The sequence below is a fragment of the Chrysoperla carnea genome, chromosome 2 (assembly GCF_905475395.1).
Source record: "Chrysoperla carnea chromosome 2, inChrCarn1.1, whole genome shotgun sequence".
NCBI lineage: Eukaryota > Metazoa > Arthropoda > Insecta > Neuroptera > Chrysopidae > Chrysoperla > Chrysoperla carnea.
The window spans coordinates 99,766,522-99,788,914 of record NC_058338.1 but is presented as its reverse complement, the minus strand read 5'-3'; positions in this window follow the sequence as shown (position 1 = coordinate 99,788,914).

Sequence of the window (22,393 nt, the reverse complement as noted above, 5' to 3'; positions counted from 1 at the left end):
TTTCAAAAAAAAATTTTTTTATCAAAAAATGTCTAATTATGATCATTTTTGGCTTACTTAGACTGGGACCAATCATAAAAGACCTATAGATATGCATATCGACTTCCCTAGATCAAAATTTCACTCTTTTGTATAGTCCTGGCACTCTAGATGCGACATCGAAAATTTTTGAAAAATTTTTTTCTTATCAAAAAATGTCAAATTATGATCATTTTTAGCTTTTTTAGACTGTTACCAATCATAAAAGACCTATATATATGCATATCGACTTACCTGTATCAAAATTTCACTCTTTTGTATAGTCCTGGCATTCAAGATTCGACATCGAAAATTTTCAAAAATATTTTTTTTATCAAAAAATGTCAAATTATGATCATTATTGGCTTATTTAGACTGGAACCAATCATAAAAGAACTATATATATGCATATCGACTTACCTTGATCAAAATTTCACTCTTTTTTATAGTCCTGGCAATCTAGATTCGACATCGAAAATTTTCAAATAATTTTTTTTTTATCATTAAAAGTCAAATTAGGATCATTTTTGGGTTATTTAGACTGGGACCAATCATAAAAGACCTATATATATGCATATCGACTTACCTGGATCAAAATTTCACTCTTTTGTATAGTCCCGGCACTCTAGATTCGACATCGAAAATTTTCAAAAAAATTTTTTTTATCAAAAAATGTCAAATTATGGTCATTTTTGGCTTATTTAGACTGGCACCAATCATAAAAGACCTATATTTATGCATATCGACTTACCTGGATCAAAATTTCACTCTTTTGTATAGTCCTGGCACTCTAGATTCGACATCGAAAATTTTCAAAAAATTATTTTTTTTTTTTTTAACAAAAAATGTCAAATTATGATCATTTTTGGCTTATTTAGACTGGGACCAATCATAAAAGACCTATATACATGCATATCGACTTACCTGGATCAAAATTTCACGCTTTTGTATAGTCCTGGTACTCTGGATTCGACATCGAAAATTTTCAAAAAATTTTTTTTTTTATCAAAAAATGTCAAATTATGATCATTTTTGGCTTATTTAGACTTGGACCAATCATAAAAGATCTATATATATGCATATTGACTTACTTCGATCAAAATTTCACTCTTTTGTATAGTCCTGGCACTCTAGATTCGACATAGAAAATTTTCAAAAAATTTTTTTTAAATCAAAAAATGTCAAATTATAATCATTTTTGGCTTATTTAGACTGATACCAATCATAAAAGACCTATATATATGCATATCGACTTACCTGTATCAAAATTTCATCCTTTTGTATAGTCCTGGCACTCTAGATTCGACATCGAAAATTTTCAAAAAATTTTTTTTTATCAAAAAATGTCAAATTATGATCATTTTTGGCTTATTTAGTCTGGAACCAATCAAAAAAGACCTATATATATGCATATCGACTTACCTGGATCAAAATTTCACTCTTTTGTATAGTCCTGGCAAAAATTTTATTTTATCAAAAAATGTCAAATTATGATCATTTTTGGCTTATTTAGACTGGGACCAATCATAAAAGACCTAGATATATGCATATCGACTTACCTGGATCAAAATTTCACTCTTTTGTATAGTCCTGACACTCTAGAATCGACATCGTAAATTTTCAAAAAATATTTTTTTATCAAAAAATGTCAAATTATGATCAATTTTGGCTTATTTAGACTGGGACCAGTCATAAAAGACCTATATATATGCATATCGACTTACCTGGATCAAAATTTCACTCTTTTGTATAAACCTGGCACTCTAGATTCGACATCGAAAATTTTCAAAAAAATTTTTTTTTTATCAAAAAATGTCAAATTATCATCATTTTTGGCTTATTTAGACTAGCCCCAATCATAAAAAACCTATATATATGCATATCGACTTACCTGGATCAAAATTTCAATCTTTTGTATAGTCCTGGCACTCTAGATTCGACATAGATAATTTTCGAAAAATTTTTTTTTTATCAAAAGATGTCAAATTATGATCATTTTTGGCTTATTTAGACTGGGACCAATCATAAAAGACCTATATAAATGCATATCGACTTACCTGGATCAAAATTTCACTCTTTTGTATAGTCCTGGCACTCTAGATTCGACATCGAAAATTTTCAAAAAAAATTTTTTTTATCAAAAAATGTCAAATTATGATCATTTTTGGCTTATTTAGACTGGGACCAATCATAAAAGACCTATATATATGCATATCGACTAACCGGGATCAAAATTTCAATCTTTTGTATAGTCCTGGCACTCTAGATTCGACATCGAAAATTTTTGAAAATTTTTTTTTTTATCAAAAAATGTCAAATTATGATCATTTTTGGCTCATTTAGACTGGGACCAATCATAAAAGACCTATATATATATGCATATCGACTTACCTGGAACTAAATTTCACTCTTTTGTATAGTCCTGGCACTCTAGATTCGACATCAAAAATTTTCGAAAAATTTTTTTTATCAAAAAATGTCAAATTATGATCTTTTTTGGCTTATTTAGACTGGGACCAATCATAAAAGACCTATATATATGCATATCGACTAACCGGGATCAAAATTTCAATCTTTTGTATAGTCCTGGCACTCTAGATTCGACATCGAAAATTTTTGAAAATTTTTTTTTTTATCAAAAAATGTCAAATTATGATCATTTTTGGCTCATTTAGACTGGGACCAATCATAAAAGACCTATATATATGCATATCGATTTACCTGGATCAAAATTTCACTCTTTTGTATAGTCCTGGCACTCTATACACGGCATCGAAAATTTTCAAAAAAAAATTTTTTTATAAAAAAATGTCAAATTATGATCATTTTTGGCTTATTTAGACTGGAACCAATCATAAAAGACCTATATATATATGCATATCGACTTACCTGGAACTAAATTTCACTCTTTTGTATAGTCCTGGCACTCTAGATTCGACATCAAAAATTTTCGAAAAATTTTTTTTATCAAAAAATGTCAAATTATGATCATTTTTGGCTTATTTAGACTGGGACCAATCATAAAAGACCTATATATATGCATATTGACTTACTTGGATCAAAATTTCACTCTTTTGTATAGTCCTGGCACTCTAGATTCGACATAGAAAATTTTCAAAAAATTTTTTTTAAATCAAAAAATGTCAAATTATAATCATTTTTGGCTTATTTAGACTGATACCAATCATAAAAGACCTATATATATGCATATCGACTTACCTGTATCAAAATTTCATCCTTTTGTATAGTCCTGGCACTCTAGATTCGACATCGAAAATTTTCAAAAAATTTTTTTTAATCAAAAAATGTCAAATTATGATCATTTTTGGCTTATTTAGTCTGGAACCAAACAAAAAAGACCTATATATATGCATATCGACTTACCTGGATCAAAATTTCACTCTTTTGTATAGTCCTGGCAAAAATTTTATTTTATCAAAAAATGTCAAATTATGATCATTTTTGGCTTATTTAGACTGGGACCAATCATAAAAGACCTAGATATATGCATATCGACTTACCTGGATCAAAATTTCACTCTTTTGTATAGTCCTGACACTCTAGAATCGACATCGTAAATTTTCAAAAATTATTTTTTATTCAAAAAATGTCAAATTATGATCAATTTTGGCTTATTTAGACTGGGACCAGTCATAAAAGACCTATATATATGCATATCGACTTACCTGGATCAAAATTTCACTCTTTTGTATAAACCTGGCACTCTAGATTCGACATCGAAAATTTTCAAAAAAATTTTTTTTTTTATCAAAAAATGTCAAATTATCATCATTTTTGGCTTATTTAGACTAGCCCCAATCATAAAAAACCTATATATATGCATATCGACTTACCTGGATCAAAATTTCAATCTTTTGTATAGTCCTGGCACTCTAGATTCGACATCGAAAATTTTCGAAAAATTTTTTTTTTATCAAAAGATGTCAAATTATGATCATTTTTGGCTTATTTAGACTGGGACCAATCATAAAAGACCTATATATATGCATATCGACTTACCTGGATCAAAATTTCACTCTTTTGTATAGTCCTGGCACTCTAGATTCGACATCGAAAATTTTCAAAAAAAATTTTTTTTATCAAAAAATGTAAAATTATGATCATTTTTGACTTATTTAGACTGGGACCAATCATAAAAGACCTATATATATGCATATCGATTTACCTGGATCAAAATTTCACTCTTTTGTATAGTCCTGGCACTCTATACACGGCATCGAAAATTTTCAAAAAAAAATTTTTAAAAAAAAAATTTCAAATTATGATCATTTTTGGCTTATTTAGACTGGAACCAATCATAAAAGACCTATATATATATGCATATCGACTTACCTGGAACTAAATTTCACTCTTTTGTATAGTCCTGGCACTCTAGATTCGACATCAAAAATTTTCGAAAAATTTTTTTTATCAAAAAATGTCAAATTATGATCTTTTTTGGCTTATTTAGACTGGGACCAATCATAAAAGACCTATATATATGCATATCGACTAACCGGGATCAAAATTTCAATCTTTTGTATAGTCCTGGCACTCTAGATTCGACATCGAAAATTTTTGAAAATTTTTTTTTTTATCAAAAAATGTCAAATTATGATCATTTTTGGCTTATTTAGACTGGGACCAATCATAAAAGACCTATATATATGCGAATCGATTTACCTGGATCAAAATTTCACTCTTTTGTATAGTCCTGGCACTCTATACACGGCATCGAAAATTTTCAAAAAAAAATTTTTTTATAAAAAAATGTCAAATTATGATCATTTTTGGCTTATTTAGACTGGAACCAATCATAAAAGACCTATATATATATGCATATCGACTTACCTGGAACTAAATTTCACTCTTTTGTATAGTCCTGGCACTCTAGATTCGACATCAAAAATTTTCGAAAAATTTTTTTTATCAAAAAATGTCAAATTATGATCTTTTTTGGCTTATTTAGACTGGGACCAATCATAAAGGACCTATATATATGCATATCGACTAACCGGGATCAAAATTTCAATCTTTTGTATAGTCCTGGCACTCTAGATTCGAAATCGAAAATTTTTGAAAATTTTTTTTTTTATCAAAAAATGTCAAATTATGATCATTTTTGGCTTATTTAGACTGGAACCAATCATAAAAGACCTATATATATGCATTTCGACTTACCTTGATCAAAATTTCACTCTTTTTTATAGTCCTGGCACTCTAGATTCGACATCGAAAATTTTCAAAAAAATTTTTTTTTTATCATAAAATGTCAAATTATGATCATTTTTGGGTTATTTAGACTGGGACCAATCATAAATGACCTATATATATGCATATCGACTTACCTGGAACAAAATTTCACTCTTTTGTATAGTCCTGGCACTCTAGATTCGACATCGAAAATTTTCAAAAATTTTTTTTTTATCAAAAAATGTCAAATTATGGTCATTTTTGGCTTATTTAGACTGGCACCAATCATAAAAGACCTATATTTATGCATATCGACTTACCTGGATCAAAATTTCACTCTTTTGTATAGTCCTGGCACTCTAGATTCGACATCGAAAATTTTCAAAAAATTATTTTTTTTTTTTTTACAAAAAATGTCAAATTATGATCATTTTTGGCTTATTTAGACTGGAACCAATCATAAAAGACCTATATATATCCATATCGACTTACCTGGATCAAAATTTCAATCTTTTGTATAGTCCTGGCACTCTAGATTCGACATCGAAAATTTTCGAAAAGTTTTTTTTTTATCAAAAAATGTCAAATTATTATCCTTTTTGGCTTATTTAGACTGGAACCAATCATAAAAGACCTTTATATATGCATATCGACTAACATGGATCAAAATTTCAATCTTTTGTATAGTTCTGGCACTCAACATTCGACATCGAAAATTTTCGAAAAATGTTTTTTTTTAAAAAAAATGTCAAATTATGATCATTTTTGGCTTATTTAGACTGGAAATAATCATACAAGACCCATATATATGCATATCGACTTACCTGGAGCAAAATTTCACTCTTTTGTATAGTCCTGGCATTCTAGATTCGACATCGAAAATTTTCAAAAAAATTTTTTTTTATCAAAAAATGTCAAATTATGATCATTTTTGGCTTATTTAGACTGGAAATAATCATAACAGCCCTATATATATGCAAATCGACTTACCTTTATCAAAATTTCACTGTTTTGTATAGTCCTGGCATTCTAGATTCGACATCGAAAATTTTCGAAAAATTTTTTTATCAAAAAATGTCAAATTATGATCATTTTTGGCTTATTTAGATTGGGACCAATCATAAAAGACCTATATATATGCATATCGACTTACCTGGATCAAAATTTCAATCTTTTGTATAGTCCTGGCACTCTAGATTCGACATCGAAAATTTTCAAAAAAATTTTTTATTATCAAAAAATGTCAAATTATGATCATTTTTGGCTTATTTAGACTGGAACCAATCATAAAACCCCTATATATATGCATATCGACTTACCTGGATCAAAATTTCAATCTTTTGTATAGTCCTGGCACTCTAGATTCGACATAGAAAATTTTCAAACAATTTTTTTTATCATAAAATGTGAAATTATGATCATTTTTGGCTTATTTAGACTGGGACCAATCATAAAAGACCTTAATATATGCATATCGACATACCTGGATCAATATTTCACCCTTTTGTATAGTCCTGGCACTCTAGATTCGACATCGAAAATTTTCGAAAAATTTTTTTTTCAAAAAATGTCAAATTATGATCATTTGTGGCTTATTAAGACTGGGACCAATCATAAAAGACCTATATATACGCATATCGATTTACCTGGATCAAAATTTCACTCTTTTGTATAGTCCTGGCACTCTAGATTCGACATCGAAAATTTTCAAAAAAAATTTTTTTAATCAGAAAATGTCAAATTATGATCATTTTTGGCTTATTTAGACTGAAGTCAATCATAAAAGACCTATATATATGCATATCGACTTACCTGGAACAAAATTTCACTCTTTTGTATAGTCCTGGCACTCTAGATTCGACATCGAAAATTTTCGAAAAACTTTTTTATCAAAAAATGTCAAATTATGATCATTTTTGACTTATTTAGACTGGGACTAATCATAAAAGACCTATATATATGCATATCGACTTACCTGGATCAAAATTTCACTCTTTTGTATAGTCCTGGCACTCTAGATTCGGCATCAAAAATTTTCAAAAAAAATTTTTTTTATAAAAAAATGTCAAATTATGATCATTTTTGGCTTATTTAGACTGGAACCAATCATAAAAGACCTATATATATGCATATCGACTTACCTGGATCAAAATTTCACTCTTTTGTATAGTCCTGGCACTCTAGATTCGACATCGAAAATTATCAAAAAAAAAAATTTTTTTTATCAAAAAATGTCAAATTAGGATCTATTTTGGCTTATTTAGACTAGGACCAATCATTAAAGACCTATATATATGCATATCGACTTACCTGGATCAAAATTTCACTCTTTTGTATAGTCCTGGCACACTAGATTCGACATCGAAAATCTTCAAAAAAAATTTTTTTTTGTCAAAAAATGTCAAATTATGATCATTTTTGGCTTATTTAGACTGGGACCAATCATAAAAGACCTATATATATGCATATCGACTTACCTGGATCAAAATTTCACTCTTTTGTATAGTCCTGGCACTCTAGATTCGGCATCAAAAATTTTCAAAAAAAATTTTTTTTATAAAAAAATGTCAAATTATGATCATTTTTGGCTTATTTAGACTGGAACCAATCATAAAAGACCTATATATATGCATATCGACTTACCTGGATCAAAATTTCACTCTTTTGTATAGTCCTGGCACTCTAGATTCGACATCGAAAATTATCAAAAAAAAAAATTTTTTTTTATCAAAAAATGTCAAATTATGATCATTTTTGGCTTATTAAGACTGGGACCAATCATTAAAGACCTATATATATGCATAACGACTAACCTGGATCAAATATTCACTCTTTTGTATAGTCCTGGCACACTTATTCGACATCGAAAATCTTCAAAAAAAATTTTTTTTTGTCAAAAAATGTCAAATTATGATCATTTTTGGCTTATTTAGACTGGGACCAATCATAAAAGACCTATATATATGCATATCGACTTACCTGGATCAAAATTTCACTCTTTTGTATAGTCCTGGCACTCTAGATTCGGCATCAAAAATTTTCAAAAAAAATTTTTTTTATAAAAAAATGTCAAATTATGATCATTTTTGGCTTATTTAGACTGGAACCAATCATAAAAGACCTATATATATGCATATCGACTTACCTGGATCAAAATTTCACTCTTTTGTATAGTCCTGGCACTCTAGATTCGACATCGAAAATTATCAAAAAAAAAAATTTTTTTTATCAAAAAATGTCAAATTAGGATCTATTTTGGCTTATTTAGACTAGGACCAATCATTAAAGACCTATATATTATCGACTTACCTGGTTCAAATTTTCACTCTTTTGTATAGTCCTGGCACGCTAGATTCGACATCGAAAATTTTCGAAAAATTTTTTTGTCAAATAATGTCAAATTATGATCATTTTTGGCTTATTTAGACTGGGACCAATCATAAAAGACCTTTATATATGCATATCGACATACCTGGACAAATATTTCACCCTTTTGTATAGTCCTGGCACTCTAGATTCGACATCGAAAATTTTCGATAAATTTTTTTTTCTAAAAATGTCAAATTATGATCATTTTTGGCTTATTAAGACTGGGACCAATCATAAAAGACCTATATATACGCATATCGACTTACCTGGATCAAAATTTCACTCTTTTGTATAGTCCTGGCACTCTAGATTCGACATCGAAAATCTTCAAAAAAAATTTTTTTTTGTCAAAAAATGTCAAATTATGATCATTTTTGGCTTATTTAGACTGGGACCAATCATAAAAGACCTATATATATGCATATCGACTTACCTGGATCAAAATTTCACTCTTTTGTATAGTCCCGGCACTCTAGATTCGGCATCGAAAATTTTTAAAAAATTATTTTTTTTTTAACAAATAATGTCAAATTATGATCATTTTTGGCTTATTTAGACTGGGACCAATCATAAAAGACCTAAATATATGCATATCGACTAACCTGGATCAAAATTTCACTCTTTTGTATAAACCTGGCACTCTAGATTCGACATCGAAAATTTTCAAAAAAAAATTTTTTTTATCAAAAATTGTCAAATTATGATCATTTTTGGCTTATTTAGACTGGGACCAATCATAAAAGACCTATATATATGCATATCGACTTCCTTTGATCAAAATTTCTCTCTTTTGTATAGTCCTGGCACTCTAGATTCGACATCGAAAATTTTCAAAAAAATTTTTTTTATCAAAAAATGTCAAATTATGATTTTTTGGGCTTATTTAGACTGGAACCAATCATGAAAGACCTATATATATGCATATCGACTTACCTTGATCAAAATTACACTCTTTTTTATAGTCCTGGCACTCTAGATTCGACATCGAAAATTTTCAAAAAACTTTTTTTTATCAAAAAATGTCAAATTATGATCATTTTTAGCTTATTTAGACTGAGACAAATCATTAAAGACCCATATATATGCATATCGACTTACCTGGAACAAAATTTCAATCTTTTGTATAGTCCTTGCACTCTAGATTCGACATCGAAAATTTTCGAAAAATTTTTTTATCAAAAAATGTCAAATTATGATCATTTTTGGCTTATTTAGACTGGAACCAATCATAAAAGACCTATATATATGCATGTCGACTTACCTAGATCAAAATTTCACTCTTTTGTATAGTCCTGGCACTCTAGATTCGACATCGAAAATTTTCGAAAAATTTTTTTATCAAAAAATGTCAAATTATGATCATTTTTAGCTTATTTAGACTGGAATCAATCATAAAAGACCTATATATATGCATATCGACTTACCTTGATCAAAATTTCACTCTTTTTTATAGTCCTGGCACTCTAGATTCGACATCGAAAATTTTCAAAAAAAATTTTTTTTATCATAAAATGTCAAATTATGATCATTTTTGGCTTATTTAGACTGGGACCAATCATAAAAGACCTATATATATGCATATCGACTTACCTGGATCAAAATTTCACTCTTTTGTATAGTCCCGGCACTCTAGATTCGGCATCGAAAATTTTTAAAAAATTATTTTTTTTTTAACAAATAATGTCAAATTATGATCATTTTTGGCTTATTTAGACTGGGACCAATCATAAAAGACCTAAATATATGCATATCGACTAACCTGGATCAAAATTTCACTCTTTTGTATAAACCTGGCACTCTAGATTCGACATCGAAAATTTTCAAAAAAAAATTTTTTTTATCAAAAATTGTCAAATTATGATCATTTTTGGCTTATTTAGACTGGGACCAATCATAAAAGACCTATATATATGCATATCGAGTTCCTTTGATCAAAATTTCTCTCTTTTGTATAGTCCTGGCACTCTAGATTCGACATCGAAAATTTTCAAAAAATTTTTTTTTATCAAAAAATGTCAAATTATGATTATTTTTGGCTTATTTAGACTGGAACCAATCATAAAAGACCTATATATATGCATATCGACTTACCTTGATCAAAATTACACTCTTTTTTATAGTCCTGGCACTCTAGATTCGACATCGAAAATTTTCAAAAAACTTTTTTTTATCAAAAAATGTCAAATTATGATCATTTTTAGCTTATTTAGACTGAGACCAATCATTAAAGACCTATATATATGCATATCGACTTACCTGGAACAAAATTTCAATCTTTTGTATAGTCCTGGCACTCTAGATTCGACATCGAAAATTTTCGAAAAATTTTTTTATCAAAAAATGTCAAATTATGATCATTTTTGGCTTATTTAGACTGGAACCAATCATAAAAGACCTATATATATGCATGTCGACTTACCTAGATCAAAATTTCACTCTTTTGTATAGTCCTGGCACTCTAGATTCGACATCGAAAATTTTCGAAAAATTTTTTTATCAAAAAATGTCAAATTATGATCATTTTTGGCTTATTTAGACTGGAACCAATCATAAAAGACCTATATATATGCACTTCGACTTACCTGGATCAAAATTTCAATCTTTTGTATAGTCCTGGCACTCTAGATTCGACATCGAAAATTTTCAAAAAATTTTTTTTTATCATAAAATGTGAAATTATGATCATTTTTGGCTTATTTAGACTGGGACCAATCATAAAAAACCTATATATATGCATATCGACTTACCTGGATCAAAATTTCACTCTTTTGTATAGTCCTGGCACTCTAGATTCGACATCGAAAATTTTCAAAAAACTTTTTTTATCAAAAAATGTCTAATTATGATCATTTTTGGCTTATTTAGACTGGCACCAATCATAAAAGACCTATATATATGCATATCGACTTACCTGGATCAAAATTTCACTCTTTTGTATAGTCCTGGCACTCTAGATTCGACATCGAAAATTTTCGAAAAATTTTTTTATCAAGTAATGTCAAATTATGATCATTTTTGGCTTATTTAGACTCGGACCAATCATAAAAGACCTATATATATGCATATCGACTTACTTGGATCCCAATTTCACTCTTTTGTATAGTCCTGGCACTCTAGATTCGACATCGAAAATTTTCGAATTTTTTTTTTTTTTTATCAAAAAATGTCAAATTATTCTCCATTTTGGCTTATTTAGACTGGAACCAATCATAAAAGACCTTTATATTTGCATATCGACTTACCTGGATCAAAATTTCACTCTTTTGTATAGTCCTGGCACTCTAGATTCGACATCGAAAATTTTCAAAAATTTTTTTTTTATTAAAAATGTCAAATTATGATCATTTTTGGCTTATTTAGACTGGAACCAATCTTAAAAGACCTATATATATATGCATATCGACTTACCTGGATCAAAATTTCACTCTTTTGTATAGTCCTGGCACTCTAAATTCGACATCGAAAATTTTCGAAAAATTTTTTTATGAAAAAATGTAAAATTATGATCATTTTTGGCTTATTTAGACTGGAACCAATCATAAAAGACCTATATATATGCATATCGACTTACCTGGATCAAAATTTCACTCTTTTGTATAGTCCTGGCATTCTAGATTCGACATCGAAAATTTTCAAAAAAATTTTTTTTTATCAAAACATGTCAAATTATGATCATTTTTGGCTTATTTAGACTGGAATCAATCATAAAAGACCTATATATATGCATATCGACTTACCTTGATCAAAATTTCACTCTTTTTTATAGTCCTGGCACTCTAGATTCGACATCGAAAATTTTCAAAAAAATTTTTTTTTTATCATAAAATGTCAAATTATGATCATTTTTGGGTTATTTAGACTGGGACCAATCATAAAAGACCTATAGATATGCATATCGACTAACCTAGATCAAAATTTCACTCTTTTGTATAGTCCTGGCACTCTAGATTCGACATCGAAAAATTTTTTTACCAAGTAATGTCAAATTATGATCATTTTTGGCTTATTTAGACTGGGACCAATCAATAAAGACCTATATATATGCATATCGACTTACCTGGATCCAAATTTCACTCTTTTGTATAGTCCTGGCACTCTAGATTCGACATCGAAAATTTTCAAAATTTTTTTTTTTTATCAAAAAATGTCAAATTATTATCCATTTTGGCTTATTTAGACTGGAACCAATCATAAAAGACCTTTATATATGCATATCGACTTACCTGGATCAAAATTTCACTCTTTTGTATAGTCCTGGCACTCTAGATTCGACATCGAAAATTATCAAAAAAAAACATTTTTTTTATCAAAAAATGTCAAATTATGATCATTTTTGGCTTATTTAGACTGGGACCAATCATTAAAGACCTATATATATGCATATCGACTTACCTGGATCAAATTTTCACTCTTTTGTATAGTCCTGGCACACTAGATTCGACATCGAAAATTTTCAAAAATTTTTTTTTTAATCAAAAAATGTCAAATGATGATCATTTTTGGCTTATTTAGATTGGGACCAATCATAAAAGACCTATATATATGCATATCGACTTACCTGGATCAAAATTTCACTCTTTTGTATAGTCCTGGCACTCTAAATTCGGCATTGAAAATTTTCAAAAAAAATTTTTTTTATAAAAAAATGTCAAATTATGATCATTTTTGGCTTATTTAGACTGGAACCAATCATAAAAGACCTATATATATGCATATCGACTAACCTGGATCAAAATTTCAATCTTTTGTATAGTTCTGGCACTCTAGATTCGACATCGAAAATTTTCGAAAAATTTTTTTTTATGAAAAAATGTCAAATTATGATTATTTTTGGCTTATTTAGACTGGAACCAATCATAAAAGACCTATATATATGCATATCGACTTACCTGGATCAAAATTTCACTCTTTTGTATAGTCCTGGCACTCTAGATTCGACATCGAAAATTATCAAAAAAAAACATTTTTTTTATCAAAAAATGTCAAATTATGATCATTTTTGGCTTATTTAGACTGGGACCAATCATTAAAGACCTATATATATGCATATCTACTTACCTGGATCAAATTTTCACTCTTTTGTATAGTCCTGGCACACTAGATTCGACATCGAAAATTTTCAAAAATTTTTTTTTTAATCAAAAAATGTCAAATTATGATCATTTTTGGCTTATTTAGATTGGGACCAATCATAAAAGACCTATATATATGGATATCGACTTACCTGGATCAAAATTTCACTCTTTTGTATAGTCCTGGCACTCTAAATTCGGCATTGAAAATTTTCAAAAAAAATTTTTTTTATAAAAAAATGTCAAATTATGATCATTTTTGGCTTATTTAGACTGGAACCAATCATAAAAGACCTATATATATGCATATCGACTAACCTGGATCAAAATTTCAATCTTTTGTATAGTTCTGGCACTCTAGATTCGACATCGAAAATTTTCGAAAAATTTTTTTTTATGAAAAAATGTCAAATTATGATCATTTTTGGCTTATTTAGACTGGAATCAATCATAAAAGACCTATATATATGCATATCGACCTACCTTGATCAAAATTTCAATCTTTTTTATAGTCCTGGCACTCTAAATTCGGCATTGAAAATTTTCAAAAAAATTTTTTTTTATAAAAAAATGTCAAATTATGATCATTTTTGGCTTATTTAGACTGGAACCAATCATAAAAGACCTATATATATGCATATCGACTTACCTGGATCAAAATTTCACTCTTTTGTATAGTCCTGGCACTCTAAATTCGACATCGAAAATTTTCAAAAAATTTTTTTTTATCAAAAAATGTCAAATTATGATTATTTTTGGCTTATTTAGACTGGAACCAATCATAAAAGACCTATATATATGCATATCGACTTACCTTGATCAAAATTACACTCTTTTTTATAGTCCTGGCACTCTAGATTCGACATCGAAAATTTTCAAAAAACTTTTTTTTATCAAAAAATGTCAAATTATGATCATTTTTAGCTTATTTAGACTGAGACCAATCATTAAAGACCCATATATATGCATATCGACTTACCTGGAACAAAATTTCAATCTTTTGTATAGTCCTGGCACTCTAGATTCGACATCGAAAATTTTCGAAAAATTTTTTTATCAAAAAATGTCAAATTATGATCATTTTTGGCTTATTTAGACTGGAACCAATCATAAAAGACCTATATATATATGCATGTCGACTTACCTAGATCAAAATTTCACTCTTTTGTATAGTCCTGGCACTCTAGATTCGACATCGAAAATTTTCGAAAAATTTTTTTATCAAAAAATGTCAAATTATGATCATTTTTGGCTTATTTAGACTGGAATCAATCATAAAAGACCTATATATATGCATATCGACTTACCTTGATCAAAATTTCACTCTTTTTTATAGTCCTGGCACTCTAGATTCGACATCGAAAATTTTCAAAAAAAAATTTTTTTATCATAAAATGTCAAATTATGATCATTTTTGGCTTATTTAGACTGGGACCAATCATAAAAGACCTATATATATGCATATCGACTTACCTGGATCAAAATTTCACTCTTTTGTATAGTCCCGGCACTCTAGATTCGGCATCGAAAATTTTTAAAAAATTATTTTTTTTTTAACAAATAATGTCAAATTATGATCATTTTTGGCTTATTTAGACTGGGACCAATCATAAAAGACCTAAATATATGCATATCGACTAACCTGGATCAAAATTTCACTCTTTTGTATAAACCTGGCACTCTAGATTCGACATCGAAAATTTTCAAAAAAAAATTTTTTTTATCAAAAATTGTCAAATTATGATCATTTTTGGCTTATTTAGACTGGGACCAATCATAAAAGACCTATATATATGCATATCGACTTCCTTTGATCAAAATTTCTCTCTTTCGTATAGTCCTGGCACTCTAGATTCGACATCGAAAATTTTCAAAAAATTTTTTTTTATCAAAAAATGTCAAATTATGATTATTTTTGGATTATTTAGACTGGAACCAATCATAAAAGACCTATATATATGCATATCGACTTACCTTGATCAAAATTACACTCTTTTTTATAGTCCTGGCACTCTAGATTCGACATCGAAAATTTTCAAAAAACTTTTTTTTATCAAAAAATGTCAAATTATGATCATTTTTAGCTTATTTAGACTGAGACCAATCATTAAAGACCTATATATATGCATATCGACTTACCTGGAACAAAATTTCAATCTTTTGTATAGTCCTGGCACTCTAGATTCGACATCGAAAATTTTCGAAAAATTTTTTTATCAAAAAATGTCAAATTATGATCATTTTTGGCTTATTTAGACTGGAACCAATCATAAAAGACCTATATATATGCATGTCGACTTACCTAGATCAAAATTTCACTCTTTTGTATAGTCCTGGCACTCTAGATTCGACATCGAAAATTTTCGAAAAATTTTTTTATCAAAAAATGTCAAATTATGATCATTTTTGGCTTATTTAGACTGGAACCAATCATAAAAGACCTATATATATGCACTTCGACTTACCTGGATCAAAATTTCAATCTTTTGTATAGTCCTGGCACTCTAGATTCGACATCGAAAATTTTCAAAAAATTTTTTTTTATCATAAAATGTGAAATTATGATCATTTTTGGCTTATTTAGACTGGAACCAATCATAAAAGACCTATATATATGCATATCGACTAACCTGGATCAAAATTTCAATCTTTTGTATAGTTCTGGCACTCTAGATTCGACATCGAAAATTTTCGAAAAATTTTTTTTTATGAAAAAATGTCAAATTATGATCATTTTTGGCTTATTTAGACTGGAATCAATCATAAAAGACCTATATATATGCATATCGACCTACCTTGATCAAAATTTCAATCTTTTTTATAGTCCTGGCACTCTAAATTCGGCATTGAAAATTTTCAAAAAAATTTTTTTTTATAAAAAAATGTCAAATTATGATCATTTTTGGCTTATTTAGACTGGAACCAATCATAAAAGACCTATATATATGCATATCGACTTACCTGGATCAAAATTTCACTCTTTTGTATAGTCCTGGCACTCTAAATTCGACATCGAAAATTTTCAAAAAATTTTTTTTTATCAAAAAATGTCAAATTATGATTATTTTTGGCTTATTTAGACTGGAACCAATCATAAAAGACCTATATATATGCATATCGACTTACCTTGATCAAAATTACACTCTTTTTTATAGTCCTGGCACTCTAGATTCGACATCGAAAATTTTCAAAAAACTTTTTTTTATCAAAAAATGTCAAATTATGATCATTTTTAGCTTATTTAGACTGAGACCAATCATTAAAGACCCATATATATGCATATCGACTTACCTGGAACAAAATTTCAATCTTTTGTATAGTCCTGGCACTCTAGATTCGACATCGAAAATTTTCGAAAAATTTTTTTATCAAAAAATGTCAAATTATGATCATTTTTGGCTTATTTAGACTGGAACCAATCATAAAAGACCTATATATATGCATGTCGACTTACCTAGATCAAAATTTCACTCTTTTGTATAGTCCTGGCACTCTAGATTCGACATCGAAAATTTTCGAAAAATTTTTTTATCAAAAAATGTCAAATTATGATCATTTTTGGCTTATTTAGACTGGAATCAATCATAAAAGACCTATATATATGCATATCGACTTACCTTGATCAAAATTTCACTCTTTTTTATAGTCCTGGCACTCTAGATTCGACATCGAAAATTTTCAAAAAAAAATTTTTTTATCATAAAATGTCAAATTATGATCATTTTTGGCTTATTTAGACTGGGACCAATCATAAAAGACCTATATATATGCATATCGACTTACCTGGATCAAAATTTCACTCTTTTGTATAGTCCCGGCACTCTAGATTCGGCATCGAAAATTTTTAAAAAATTATTTTTTTTTTAACAAATAATGTCAAATTATGATCATTTTTGGCTTATTTAGACTGGGACCAATCATAAAAGACCTAAATATATGCATATCGACTAACCTGGATCAAAATTTCACTCTTTTGTATAAACCTGGCACTCTAGATTCGACATCGAAAATTTTCAAAAAAAAATTTTTTTTATCAAAAATTGTCAAATTATGATCATTTTTGGCTTATTTAGACTGGGACCAATCATAAAAGACCTATATATATGCATATCGACTTCCTTTGATCAAAATTTCTCTCTTTCGTATAGTCCTGGCACTCTAGATTCGACATCGAAAATTTTCAAAAAATTTTTTTTTATCAAAAAATGTCAAATTATGATTATTTTTGGATTATTTAGACTGGAACCAATCATAAAAGACCTATATATATGCATATCGACTTACCTTGATCAAAATTACACTCTTTTTTATAGTCCTGGCACTCTAGATTCGACATCGAAAATTTTCAAAAAACTTTTTTTTATCAAAAAATGTCAAATTATGATCATTTTTAGCTTATTTAGACTGAGACCAATCATTAAAGACCTATATATATGCATATCGACTTACCTGGAACAAAATTTCAATCTTTTGTATAGTCCTGGCACTCTAGATTCGACATCGAAAATTTTCGAAAAATTTTTTTATCAAAAAATGTCAAATTATGATCATTTTTGGCTTATTTAGACTGGAACCAATCATAAAAGACCTATATATATGCATGTCGACTTACCTAGATCAAAATTTCACTCTTTTGTATAGTCCTGGCACTCTAGATTCGACATCGAAAATTTTCGAAAAATTTTTTTATCAAAAAATGTCAAATTATGATCATTTTTGGCTTATTTAGACTGGAACCAATCATAAAAGACCTATATATATGCACTTCGACTTACCTGGATCAAAATTTCAATCTTTTGTATAGTCCTGGCACTCTAGATTCGACATCGAAAATTTTCAAAAAATTTTTTTTTATCATAAAATGTGAAATTATGATCATTTTTGGCTTATTTAGACTGGGACCAATCATAAAAAACCTATATATATGCATATCGACTTACCTGGATCAAAATTTCACTCTTTTGTATAGTCCTGGCACTCTAGATTCGACATCGAAAATTTTCAAAAAACTTTTTTTATCAAAAAATGTCTAATTATGATCATTTTTGGCTTATTTAGACTGGCACCAATCATAAAAGACCTATATATATGCATATCGACTTACCTGGATCAAAATTTCACTCTTTTGTATAGTCCTGGCACTCTAGATTCGACATCGAAAATTTTCGAAAAATTTTTTTATCAAGTAATGTCAAATTATGATCATTTTTGGCTTATTTAGACTCGGACCAATCATAAAAGACCTATATATATGCATATCGACTTACTTGGATCCCAATTTCACTCTTTTGTATAGTCCTGGCACTCTAGATTCGACATCGAAAATTTTCGAATTTTTTTTTTTTTTTATCAAAAAATGTCAAATTATTCTCCATTTTGGCTTATTTAGACTGGAACCAATCATAAAAGACCTTTATATATGCATATCGACTTACCTGGATCAAAATTTCACTCTTTTGTATAGTCCTGGCACTCTAGATTCGACATCGAAAATTTTCAAAAATTTTTTTTTTATTAAAAATGTCAAATTATGATCATTTTTGGCTTATTTAGACTGGAACCAATCTTAAAAGACCTATATATATATGCATATCGACTTACCTGGATCAAAATTTCACTCTTTTGTATAGTCCTGGCACTCTAAATTCGACATCGAAAATTTTCGAAAAATTTTTTTATGAAAAAATGTAAAATTATGATCATTTTTGGCTTATTTAGACTGGAACCAATCATAAAAGACCTATATATATGCATATCGACTTACCTGGATCAAAATTTCACTCTTTTGTATAGTCCTGGCATTCTAGATTCGACATCGAAAATTTTCAAAAAAAAATTTTTTTATCAAAACATGTCAAATTATGATCATTTTTGGCTTATTTAGACTGGAATCAATCATAAAAGACCTATATATATGCATATCGACTTACCTTGATCAAAATTTCACTCTTTTTTATAGTCCTGGCACTCTAGATTCGACATCGAAAATTTTCAAAAAAAATTTTTTTTATCAAAAAATGTCAAATTATGATCATTTTTGGCTTATTTAGACTGGGACCAATCATAAAAGACCTATAGATATGCATATCGACTAACCTAGATCAAAATTTCACTCTTTTGTATAGTCCTGGCACTCTACATTCGACATCGAAAATTTTCGAAAAATTTTTTCTTTTCAAAAAATGTCAAATTATGATCATTTTCTCTTATTTAGACTGGGACCAATCATAAAAGACCTATATATATGCATATCGACTTATTTGGATCAAAATTTTACTCTTTTGTATAGTCCTGGCACTCTAGATTCGACATCGAAAATTTTCAAAAAACTTTTTTTATCAAAAAATGTCAAATTATGATCATTTTTGGCTTATTTAGACTGGCACCAATCATAAAAGACCAATATATATGCATATCGACTTACCTGGATCAAAATTTCACTCTTTTGTATAGTCCTGGCACTCTAGATTCGACATCGAAAATTATCAAAAATTTTTTTTTTAATCAAAAAATGTCAAATTATGATCATTTTTGGCTTATTTAGATTGAGACCAATCATAAAAGACCTATATATATGCATATCGACTTACCTGGATCAAAATTTCACTCTTTTGTATAGTCTTGGCACTCTAGATTCGGCATTGAAAATTTTCAAAAAAAATTTTTTTTATAAAAAAATGTCAAATTATGATCATTTTTGGCTTATTTAGACTGGAACCAATCATAAATGACCTAAATATATGCATATCGACTATCCTGGATCAAAATTTCAATCTTTTGTATAGTTCTGGCACTCTAGATTCGACATCGAAAATTTTCGAAAAATTTTTTTTTTATGAAAAAATGTCAAATTATGATCATTTTTGGCTTATTTAGACTGGAACCAATCATAAAAGACCTATATATATGCATATCGACTTACCTGGATCAAAATTTCACTCTTTTGTATAGTCCTGGCATTCTAGATTCGACATCGAAAATTTTCAAAAAAAATTTTTTTTATCAAAACATGTCAAATTATGATCATTTTTGGCTTATTTAGACTGGAATCAATCATAAAAGACCTATATATATGCATATCGACTTACCTTGATCAAAATTTCACTCTTTTTTATAGTCCTAGCACTCTAGATTCGACATCGAAAATTTTCAAAAAAATTTTTTTTTATCAAAAAATGTCAAATTATGATCATTTTTGGCTTATTTAGACTGGGACCAATCATAAAAGACCTATATATATGCATATCGACTTATTTGGATCAAAATTTTACTCTTTGGTATAGTCCTTGCACTCTAGATTCGGCATCGAAAATTTTCAAAATTTTTTTTTTTTATCAAAAAATGTCAAATTATTATCCATTTTGGCTTATTTAGACTGGAACCAATCATAAAAGACCTTTATATATGCATATCGACTTACCTGGATCAAAATTTCACTCTTTTGTATAGTCCTGGCACTCTAGATTCGACATCGAAAAATTTTTTTACCAAGTAATGTCAAATTATGATCATTTTTGGCTTATTTAGACTGGGACCAATCAATAAAGACCTATATATATGCATATCGACTTACCTGGATCCAAATTTCACTCTTTTGTATAGTCCTGGCACTCTAGATTCGACATCGAAAATTTTCAAAATTTTTTTTTTTTATCAAAAAATGTCAAATTATTATCCATTTTGGCTTATTTAGACTGGAACCAATCATAAAAGACCTTTATATATGCATATCGACTTACCTGGATCAAAATTTCACTCTTTTGTATAGTCCTGGCACTCTAGATTCGACATCGAAAATTTTCGAAAATTTTTTTTTTTATTAAAAATGTCAAATTATGATCATTTTTGCTTATTTAGACTGGAACCAATCTTAAAAGACCTATATATATGCATATCGACTTACCTGGATCAAAATTTCACTCTTTTGTATAGTCCTGGCACACTAGATTCGACATCGATAATTTTCGAAAAATTTTTTTTTGTCAAAAAATGTCAAATTATGATCATTTTTGGCTTATTTAGATTGGGACCAATCATAAAAGACCTATATATATGCATATCGACTTACCTGGATCAAAATTTCACTCTTTTGTATAGTCCTGGCACTCTAAATTCGGCATTGAAAATTTTCAAAAAAAATTTTTTTTATAAAAAAATGTCAAATTATGATCATTTTTGGCTTATTTAGACTGGAACCAATCATAAAAGACCTATATATATGCATATCGACTAACCTGGATCAAAATTTCAATCTTTTGTATAGTTCTGGCACTCTAGATTCGACATCGAAAATTTTCGAAAAATTTTTTTTTATGAAAAAATGTCAAATTATGATTATTTTTGGCTTATTTAGACTGGAACCAATCATAAAAGACCTATATATATGCATATCGACTTACCTGGATCAAAATTTCACTCTTTTGTATAGTCCTGGCACTCTAGATTCGACATCGAAAATTATCAAAAAAAAACATTTTTTTTATCAAAAAATGTCAAATTATGATCATTTTTGGCTTATTTAGACTGGGACCAATCATTAAAGACCTATATATATGCATATCGACTTACCTGGATCAAATTTTCACTCTTTTGTATAGTCCTGGCACACTAGATTCGACATCGAAAATTTTCAAAAATTTTTTTTTTAATCAAAAAATGTCAAATTATGATCATTTTTGGCTTATTTAGATTGGGACCAATCATAAAAGACCTATATATATGCATATCGACTTACCTGGATC